This window comes from Cygnus atratus, chromosome 1 (assembly GCF_013377495.2).
Source record: "Cygnus atratus isolate AKBS03 ecotype Queensland, Australia chromosome 1, CAtr_DNAZoo_HiC_assembly, whole genome shotgun sequence".
Classification (NCBI taxonomy): domain Eukaryota; kingdom Metazoa; phylum Chordata; class Aves; order Anseriformes; family Anatidae; genus Cygnus; species Cygnus atratus.
Window position 1 is genome coordinate 14,359,995 of NC_066362.1, and position 10,933 is coordinate 14,370,927.

Below are 10,933 nucleotides of genomic sequence, written 5' to 3' on the forward strand. Positions count from 1 at the left end.
TGCTAAGCCTTCTAATCCCAGCTTTGAATAAGTTTAATAGTTATCAGTTAAACCCTGGCTAGAGTAAATCGTTAATTGCATAGGTAAATTTTCCCCAGCTGGAATTTATGTGCACATACCCATATAGAATAAGAGGCCAAAGGGGAAAAGGAGAGAGGGAAGTGATGCCACTTCTGTCCTTGATGAAAGGAAGACCATACTATACCAACTTCTATCACCCCCAGCAATAATACCTGCATTGGCTATGCTTTTTTCTACCCATAAAAAAGAGCAAACCTTTTACCTGGTGGCTCTGTCATCAGTTCCGTTTCTACTTGAGTCCATCCTTTGATAAATCCATGGTCACAGCACAGATTCTCTCTCCATTTGGTCGTTTTGAGGTTACCACTTTGCTACCTCTGCTGCTGGCCTTTCCTGCAGTACAGCCCTTTTTGCCCCAATCTAAAATCCGAGACAAACTGTTCTGCCTCAAAAGCTGTCCAGTGTGATTGTTCCAGCAGATGCATTTGCAGCTTCTAATTTTCTTGTCCTGGAGCTAAATTACTCCCTGCTTGATCTTTTCCTCCTCAAATTTACAAGTAATCACCTGTAAGTGTGTGCCATCCCAAATTACCTGCTTTGCTGTGCTCACCCCAGAGGACTACTGGAAGGCTGTGCAAGTCTCCACTTAGCTCACTGTGCTGGAACACAGCTGTCCCTGAGAGTATCTTTTTGCATTGCTTGATTGAAATAGCTGCACAGAAACTGAGAAACTCATGTGAAGACAGGGACTTACACTTCTGTATGGTTCCTCGTATTAAGGAGATAAATGGAAAATGAAGACGTAGACAGGTAAAAATAGAGCTTGTCTTGAATTGTGTGGGTCCCTGGAGTAATACCTGAGTGCACGTGCCGTAATTCATGTTCACATAGCAAAATAGGTGGGATGGGTATCAAGTGGGCAAACTTTGCCTTTAATTTATCCCCTTCGCTATGCAGATAGGACTAGACTCAGAGGACTGCAAGAACATTTCCTAACTTGACTTTTTCAGGAAGAGACCACAAGGTATGGAAGTGTAGTTCTCATTTCCTTTTCCGTCCTATTTTTGTACATCAGGAGCCTTGTGTAATTCTTAACTTTCGTAACACAGAAGAAATGGTCCAGCTTTTCATCATGGCCTAGTAATTTTACTTTTCTGTTGTCAGGGTCAAACATGAGTTCCCAAATATAATTTTTCAGGTGCCCACTGCAGACAAAGATACAAGTACAAGCTGCATAAGCAGGTTTTTGGTAGCTTCAAATGAGCCAGCTTGGCTCATAGCAGCAGCCTGTTACTGGTGACCTGCAGCTACTGTGGGCTAAATTATTGAATTAAAGAGTTAGTAAGCTAGAAAATTATCAAGATACAATGCTGGAGAAACCCAAGCTAGCTAGTTAGTTAGCTTAAATTTGTTAGCACAAGCTGCAGTTACAGAGGACTTGCAGAGCGGAGCACTATTTCTGTGCCCATGCAGTCCTCCATGAAGCAGCACATTGCAGATTCACTGTTCAGCAGACCACCGATTAGATCTGAAATCCAGGACCCAGGTCCCACAGCTACAGTGAAATGCAATCCAGCCATGCTCAGCCTTCACCACCTGGTTTTGATGAGTGGAATGAGCAGCAGGCGTGAGGCCAGGAAGCAGCTGTACCACGCTCTGGTCCCAGCTCCCACCCAAAGAACTACAGGACCAGGGGCAGGGTATATTATGCAGCACAACTGTTCTTCACTTTAGGCAGTACTCGAGAACGTTTAGATTACATTAGACAAATAATTAGTTGTTTACTGTGTGCGTAAAATATGATTTTCTCCCAGTTTAACCACACTGCTTAATCATGCCTCCCCAGCACAGATATTTCAGCCTCTTTCCCTGTTTTTCTTGAAGCAGCTTATCATTGATTTCCTCAGTTAGCTAACTCAGACACTCAGTTAGCCGCAGTTTTTTATTCAAACAGAATTTAATTAGGTTGGAAAATCATCCTTTTGTATGCCCAAAGATGTTGAACCTAAACAGAAGGATATGGCCAATTGCTCTCCCCTGCATGCGTACTACAGCTCACAACACAGTCATTTTGAAATGCCAGCAAATGCTAGCACCAGAACTTTTGCAAATGTCACATATTTGAAGATAAGTACTTAAAGTTTTAACTCTGAATAACTTATTCATTTCATAACTCATTTAACCTCTTTCTAAATTATAATCTTATGTGGTGTTTTTTTCTGAAATGGAAAATTATTTATTTGTACTGAGTGCAAGAAGTCTAATACTCTAAACTAATTAAAATATGAGTCATCCCAAAAGCTATTCTAATTACTATTTTACTCCTTTTATTTTTCCCCCATAGGATTGCATGAATCTTTTCTTACCTTTGTTTTTTCTAAGAAAACAACATTTGTAAGAAGGGTTAGTCTCCATCTGATAATTTTTGACTTCATTGCCCAGTTTCAAATGAATCTGGAGAAGGTTAGAATTTTCAAAGTTTCTACGAAGATACCAAGATTAGACACTAGTAATGTTCCCATAACAGGAAAGGAAGGAGAACATGGGAGCCTATTTGGCAGGAGCTGCTGCATCCTCACCAGTGACTGAAGCCCATTCTGCTACTGTGGTCCAGGCAACAAGTTGAAAAAGGGTAAGCAGAGGGCAAAGCTTGTGTCTAGAAGGACATACAAATGAGCTTGGAATATTGCAGGATTGTGGTGGGGCATTTGAAATAGAGAAGAAAGCTGAAGGTATTGGCAGGAAGTGCGGGAGGCAAGGAAGAAGACTGGGAGAATACTTTGGTGGCATAACAGTAGGAAAGTGTCGTGGACATAGGATATTGGTTTAACAAAAAGCAACTTTCATTAATTTTTCTACTTATGAAACAAAGCAGTGGTTTGATAGGCCAGCACTTGCTTAGCCCTTATGAATGGAACCTGTCTGTACCTTAATTGCCAAATCTTTTCAAAATGGAACATCAGACAGGGGTTTCTAAGTCTTTTCTTAAAAATGTACCCATTGCACATGAGTCAATATTTAGAATTAGAAGAGGCTGGTATACATGACTGTGTAATCTGTACACCGCCTTGGGATTTCTATATCTTTTTCAAACTTCAGAAAATTACGGTTTGCAAATCACGAGTTCTGGGTTTCCAAATTTGATAAATTGAGTAATCAGAAAGAAGCTTGTACAGTTGTTATCAGATTTATTTTCAGCTTATGATCATATCATGATTTATAAATAGAAATATTTTTAAAATGAGTATTAAATCTTAAACTGTTATTCTTATTGAGGGATGCAAGAGAAATTACAGGGTAATGACTGTAGGATAATACTTTCTCATTTGCATCAAGTTCAGTTCTTCCCAGTTAGTTTTTTGCAGACTAGTTGGCCTGCACTCTTCCCAATGTCTAAATTCTGTTCACATTTTTGCCAATGTGCCTTTGAAGTCAAATAATGACAAGTCTTTGTGGGTATTCTTAAAGTACTTCAAGTATTCTTAAAGTAAAACTGTCTCTATGCCACCTGTCTGGTGTCACAGCAGAAATTCACAGTTTGTTGTCTCGTTCTTTAAAACCAGCCATGGTTTTGTTAGTCCAAGCTGCAACTTTGCTTAGGGCGCATTGTTTCAATGGCAGCCATGCAGTCAGTCACGCTGCCTGCTTGCTTAGTGTGTAGTTACACGGCAAGCCTTGCTGGGAAGAACCGTGCATGTCTTTGCTAATAAGCTGTTATTGAGCGTGTTGGTATGTTGGAGCCCAAGTCATGTGGCTTGCCCTTGTCATGCCTGCAGTTTTGGTAAAAGTTACGAGAAATCCTATCATCAGCACAAAAGTTCTCTTACCTTGTGTGCATCACTGTGAGCTGGTTCCCTTAACCTACCTGGAACTGACGGAGTTTTCCTTGAACTACCTGAAGCAGAGCACTTCCAAAAATCTGTCTGCAGTGTGTTGTAGAGTATTTGTTTTTTCTCAGTATCATATCAATGGCAATTACTGTAAGCTGCTAGAGGATGCAGCTGTTGCCCATACACCGTTAAGTTCATTTTATGGAAATACAGACTTCATATGGAATTTTCCTTTGGAGGGACCTCTTCTGATTGTATCCTAAGTGAGTATGTGATTGAGCAGCTGTGTAGAAGGAAGCTTTAAGATACAGGAAGAAGCCTTTGTGGTTTATTAGATTATATGGTTATGAGTGAGAGAGAAAGTGTTACTTGGAGATGCAATGCATTTATCCAAGAGAATCAAGTTGTAATTGATGCTCTATCCTCAACTGTGCTTCTGTAGCAGGAAAACTAAGAGCAAGAAGATGAGTAGAACTGTTGTATACAGACTAGTGATGGCTAACAATGGTTCCAAAACTTACTGGACCTATTCGAAGAACAGTCTACCCATCAAAGAGTGTGCTGGGCATAGGAAAGTCACTGCATGGAAACTGGCCACTATGGCCCCTGTGTGATGTTGCACTTCAGTGGTGAGCCACAGTGTTGCTGTGGCGGTTGTTTACTTAGTATGGGAATCATGACTGTCAAAGAGTGGGACTTTCATGCAGTGCTGGAGAGATTTTTTTCACATTTTCTCAATTTGTAAAGGGCAGTTCCAGAACCTATTGTAGGGAGGAGTGTAGAGCCAAATAGCTGCTGATTAATGCCTTCTGTTTTGTGCCTGATGAATTTTATGGATTACAGTGAATACAAGGCTAATTTGTCTCCTAAAGCATATATTGATATAAATGCGATCATTTTCTGCGCTAGGTAACTTGGGTTAATAGAGTGTTGTTTCAGTGCATTGTGTTTCTCACATGTTCTGTCAGTATCAATAATGTCTTTGTGTGGCCTGCACTTCCTATTCATTACAAACGGGTGAGCAGCAATAAGCCCTTCAACAAATAGATATTTCTTAAGCTGTCAACCCTGAAGCCTGAATAACCTAAGGAAGAGTGCAGCCAGGCCTGCCAACTGGAAACAAGAAGCACTTCTAAAAATGTAGAGCGGCTTACAAACCAAACAAACCTTAAAAGTTAGGTTCAACTGCAACTCAGCTGTAGTTCCTGAAAATATTAACACACAAAAGAACGAAGGCAGCACCAGTGCCTGATATCAGCTGTCTGCTTTGCTGCTTTTCTCTCTTTTCCCTTCCTGCTTCTTCCATGCATAGCACAACACGCTACAGGCATACAATGGGGAAGGGCTGCAGGGTTCCCTGAATTGTTCTGGTTAACTTTCTCCGTGTGTGACTGCCAACACAGTGCACAGAAGAGATTACAGAAAAGCTTGAAGAGATTTCAATGTCTTCCCAAGAAGCTGAAGCAGCAGCAGAGCAAGAAGCAGGTGTTCATCGCTCCATACAGAGGCATGAATGTGCATGGCTAACATCACTATGGTTTTGGCTCTTCCCTTCAGCTTCTACCTGTAAGAAACTGTTGAAATTCTTGGGTCACACTTATACCTGAATTTGAAAAGATAATGCCATTTCCTTAGATGCTTTTCCTCCATAATCTCCATTCTTTCAAGCTGCTTTCTCTGTTCCCTCCTCTTTTCTTGCAGCAATTTAGAAGTCTCTGCTTAATGTTGGATGTAATGTTTGCTGCACATTTCCTTTTGGTCCTTCATGGCATCATGCGTGCACTGAGGCTAGACAGCAAAATGCCCTGGCCCTCCAACCTGGACCTCAGACTGCAAGGACAGACCAGTCATTTTCTGGGTGTAAGCAGCAGAAATAGATTTCCCTCCCACCTACTTCTAGAGTATAAAACCATAAATCACAACTTTGTCACTGTATATTTTTTACCCTGGCCTACATCCACAGGTAGAAGGCAAGTAGTGATTACGGTAACAACAGAAAAAAACCTCACAATGTATTATTTTGCTAATTCACATATTAGCTTTAAAAAAGGCATCTTACTCCAGGAGAAAGTAATATGACTGTCAGTGAAACAGCTATCAGGGAAGAGAAAATAAAGAGCTGAGTTTATTAGTCAAGGCTGTCTGTCTTTCTTGGCAATTCATCAAAAACACGCGTATTTTGGAAACCCCTGAATGAAAGAAAAAAAAAAGTGTCTTTTCAGTCTTGGAAGAGGAGAGTGTCTTTCCAAGGATACAGTGGTGCTTTTTAGAAGACCAGTGACTGTGCAACATGTCTGTCAATGGAAGGCTCTTTCCAGAGCAAAGCTTGCTCCACCACTTCAGGTAGCTATTGACTAACATTACTGACTGACTCAAATCCTTGTTGCCTGAAAACTCTGTAAATTCAGTCTGTTTAGTGTGAGCAAAAAGCAGGGGAAAACACAGATAAATTGCTTTAGCGAGCACTTTTTGAATGGTGCCTGTGAGCCAGACTCCTCCCTCGGCACCAGTTAGGGGGAGGAGGAAAGAGAACTGGCTGGGCTTTAGCATTGAGGGCTTGCTTGTCTGACTTATCCCAGCTGAAACTGGGACTGGCCAACAGGACTTCAGCCAGAAGCACTACCATTCTCCTTCTCCCCCCTGTTTTTCCTACTCCACTTCAACACACGGTTTCCACAGAAACAGCATAGCACAAATAGTCCAGTTTTGGGTGCCTTCCTCCAGAAGTAAATGTTTAACAAAAGAGTCTGAAGAAAGTGTTGAGTAATTAACATCTCATTTTGGTGAAAAGCTTTATTAGAGCTTAGATTCAAAGGTTATCTGAATATGAAAAAAACATATTTGGAATTCCTCTTCCTCTCTCAACATTTTAAACCTTGTGCAGTAACTCCAGGGACTGCATGGCTACCTGGCAGCAGGAATACTAAACTAATATTCTAATTTATTGCTTAGGGATTTGTCAGATTTTTTTCCTGCTTTTAATAGCAGTATTGGCAAGTGTCTGATGAAAACAACAACAACAACAACAACAACAACAACAACAACAACAACAAAAACAGAATCAAGCAAACCACTGTAACAGGCCACAAAACGGCTTGCTCCATCTCCCACAGCCCAGCTTAGACTCAAAGCAAAATCCTTCCTACCATTGCACTTCATAATTGTAAGATAATTTTGTACACTGAAACATACAGAAAGGTGGCTGAACTTAGAATATACTGCATGTTCCCAATGGACCCCCCAAGCAGGTACCTGAGAGACCTGGTTCACTGAAAGGCCTACTCGAATTTTGCCACTGTTTCAGCCAGCCTCCTGACTTTCCAACTGTCTGTAAATAATTTCCCCATCAGAAAAATGTTGTCATGCCAGTCACTAAGCTCAGTGATTAAAAATTGGCAAGTACCTCTCATTCCATACAACAGGCACACTTTGCTGGGCTATTTTCAGGCTTCTGGTCCCCATCCTCAGCTGCACAGGAGAGCTTATTTGCATGCTCACAGTGGTGATGTGCTGTCCCAGTGAATGCCCAGCTAACCGAGCTGCTGGGAAATGGCATTGTGGTGGAATACGTTCCTATTACCATATCTGAAATCATGAGTGCTGACTGTACTCCTTCTGGGCAGTGGAGAGAAGTCAGCTGTGCTCCTTTTGGCAAGCAGCCAGGAGGACACAAGGGTTGTTTCTGCCAGTGCTAATCAGTTTGGACAAATCCGCAAGAGAAAGAAGGATCAACAGTATCTCCAGATAGCAGGGAAGAGGAGGGTGATACAAGGGTGAAGGATTGCCTCTGTTCTGGATCTTATTGTCTGCAAACTATGGGAAGAATTAGACAAGGAATGCTATGATGCCGCTACAGCCCAGAAGTTAGTCCAATGCAGGTATTGTGATTTTCTGTATGGATGATGGGGAATGAGATTTTAAAGTAATTCACAGCTATGATTAAAAACATACCACAGGTATCGCCATAATCTATTTTAGTTTTACATCTGTCAACCTTTGACATTGATACTGTGATTCAGAGAGTGTTTTTAGTGGCCAGAACCAGTTGTGCAAAGGACAATGGTCATTTTGCTGGTAGCTTAATGGTGTACAAAATTTCACACCAATAACAGTGATCAAAGACAGTCAAAGAAATGTCATGGAAAAACAAGTGTGACAGCAGGCATAGACAGGGCAGACAAGCACATAAAGAGCACATTCTGCTACCCAGCAGGGCAACACTTCAGCAGCGTAGCTCATTTTCTCGCTCCACTTTGCAGTCTTCTGCTTTTCCTCCTGTGTGTGAGGCAGCAGCTGTGCTGCAGGAGATGATCCCACCGAGCACCGCTCAGTTCCCTCACTGTTTTGTGGCCCTTGTGGGAGCAGCAGGAACAGCCAGCCCTGCTGGCAGGTAACGCTTTAGGCTCTGTGCCCTGTCTCGGCTGTTTTCCTCTTCACATCCACACAGCACTAGCCCAGGTACACAGTAAAGGCCTTTCAGCCCTTGGAGGAGAAAGGTCTCCTGAGACAGTTATGGGTGGGGGCAGAAATATCTAATTATTCCCCCAGTTCAGATTCCTAGTAGCTGCAACAATTGCTCTTCACCGTCTTTGCAAAAATTGAACGCTGCCGATCAAAGACATCTGATACGTGGGCAATAACATCCTGTTTTGTCTGCAGTGCTGCAAAGCTTTAGGCCATCACTGAACCAAACTTCTAACAGAGAAGCAAAAGGTACAAAAAGAAAATGTATTTCACGATTAACCCCCACATTCAATGGAAAGTTTTTACTTAATATTCCAGTCACATGCATTCTGAACTTAAAACTACCCTGTACAGCACAGTACCTGATGATTTTGTTTACAGCTCTTTTTATATAATTACATTTTTAGTGAGGAACTTGATCAAAAATCACCTCTGCCTAAAATTTCCATAGTATCTCTAGAAAAGATGTTTTTCTACCTTTCTCCTGTTGCAGACTAATTGACCAAGGGATTTGGAGAGATGAACATGAAAAATAATCAGATTTTCATTTTTAAAACAGAATGGGGGTAGGGAAGAGGGGAAGTATGAACTTAAAGGTGATGACCTATTAAAGCTCTGTATGCCTCCGTAGTGTGTTCTCTGAAAACCAGTTTTGCCTTTATTTTGCAAATCTGTATGATTGTTTTTGGACTGTTTTCAACATACTTAACAGAAACTTCTAATGGAAATTGCTTACCTTGAGCACTAAGTTCTCTATCACCCTCCCAAAACAGTTTTTCTCATAATACTGTAGATTTTGCATGCTAATGAATTATCACCTTCACTTTTTTCTTCATGCACGGCTTCAAAATAAGCATTAGCAATGCAAAACAACCTACATATGAAAAATACATTAGGCTTTTAAAAGTTCTTTCATTTTAATTCTCTGTGGTGCTGTTAGTGACATAGGTAAAAATCAGACCAGTTAAGTGTAAAGAGTGTAAAATTACAACTTATCAGCCTGATTGTCTGTGCCCCTGGGAGACTTAAAACTGAAGAGTGAGTGCAGTTATTGATGCTCTCTTTTATTAGTTTTTTTGTCCATGAATTGGGAACAGCTCGACTTTGTACCTTTGGGTTTTCAAGGAGCATGCTTGTAGGAGATTGGCTCAATATGCTTTTTACTTCTGTTCTCCTCCTAGCGAGAGTTATGCTCCCACCTGCCAATATGTGTTTTCCTGATATCTCCTCCTGGGGAGCCTGAGCATAGGAAGCCATTATAAACTTGAACTTATTACAGGCCATAACTATCGTCGGTCATTATGTTTTTCAATGAAAAAAAAATTCCGTTAGGTTGCAATATTTAAGTTTCTATGGAAACATAGCAATATTCACATTTTAATTGAGATTAAAATATTACTTTATTAATACCACCTGACTGGCATATTAAAACCATTCATAATAGAATATTTTTAGTTGTTAAACCAACCGGGGGAAAAATCAAGCTGAAGCTGCAGTCATATCATTATTTTCTTACAGTTTTGTATGTAAAAAAGGGCATTTGACTAAGGGAAAGAGAAAGTGGTGATGACTACACAGATGCCCTTTGCCAGCCTGCACATAAAAACCATGCTGGGGGCAGATCATAGCAGAACATGGCTGAGTATACAATTTTTAAGGTCTGATGCTCTCTGCTTGTCAGAATGGCTCCATTTTATTTCAGAAACAGAACTAGATATTCCCTCCTTCCTGCCCCTGAGCTGCAGGAAGGCCAGTCTCAAGGATTTTGTCTGTAGATTATCAAATACAAAGAGTTCTTTGATATGTTGGAGATTACTACTGTTATTGAGAAAGGAGTAATGAACTTTGCTGAATATATTAGAAAACTTGAGAAATACATAGTAATGATATTATTAGCTATTTACCTTGTGGTGGCACCTGCAGGTCCTTCAAAATGCTGGTTCTTCACTGTATGAAGCACTTCATGTCACTCCAAATTCTATTCAATCCAAGCTAATGGTAGTGGATGGTAGATGAACACAGTCAACAGGGAGAACTAACAGTAGGGTAATTACCATACCAAGCGGAGGTTGTAATGTACAAGCTACTTAATTACTGACAAGGATTTTGTAGACGGAGAGGTACTTAATGTAGGAATCTGGAGGAGGAAAAATAAGAGTTTTAGGGAACTTTTCTTGCACAAGATGAAAGAAAAAAGCTACATGAGAAAAAAGTTGGACTGATGCATGGGAGAAGTCTTGCTGAAGGATCCCCCCAGCAGATATTTTCAGCCAGATAACATCATGTCTTCACCTGGGGAGGAGCAAAGGGCAACCTTTCAACACCTATGTACAGAAGCTATAGTAATTGGTGAGATGACAGCAATGTTCAAACAACACATGGCTCTTTTTTACATTTCCTCTACTTCAAAGACAGCCTGGGAGTTGAACAACAGTAGTCACAGCTCTGGATTCCTCAGCAATGCTGTACTCTGCCATGTCTATCACTGTGTCCAGTCCACCACTGACCTGTCCGCAGGAACACACAAAACTCATCTACCTCTACTGGTTTCTAGTAGGTTATTTAAATACCAAGTGAGAAGGGCAGTCAGGGAGTTCACTGAGGGCCAGTGATAAAGA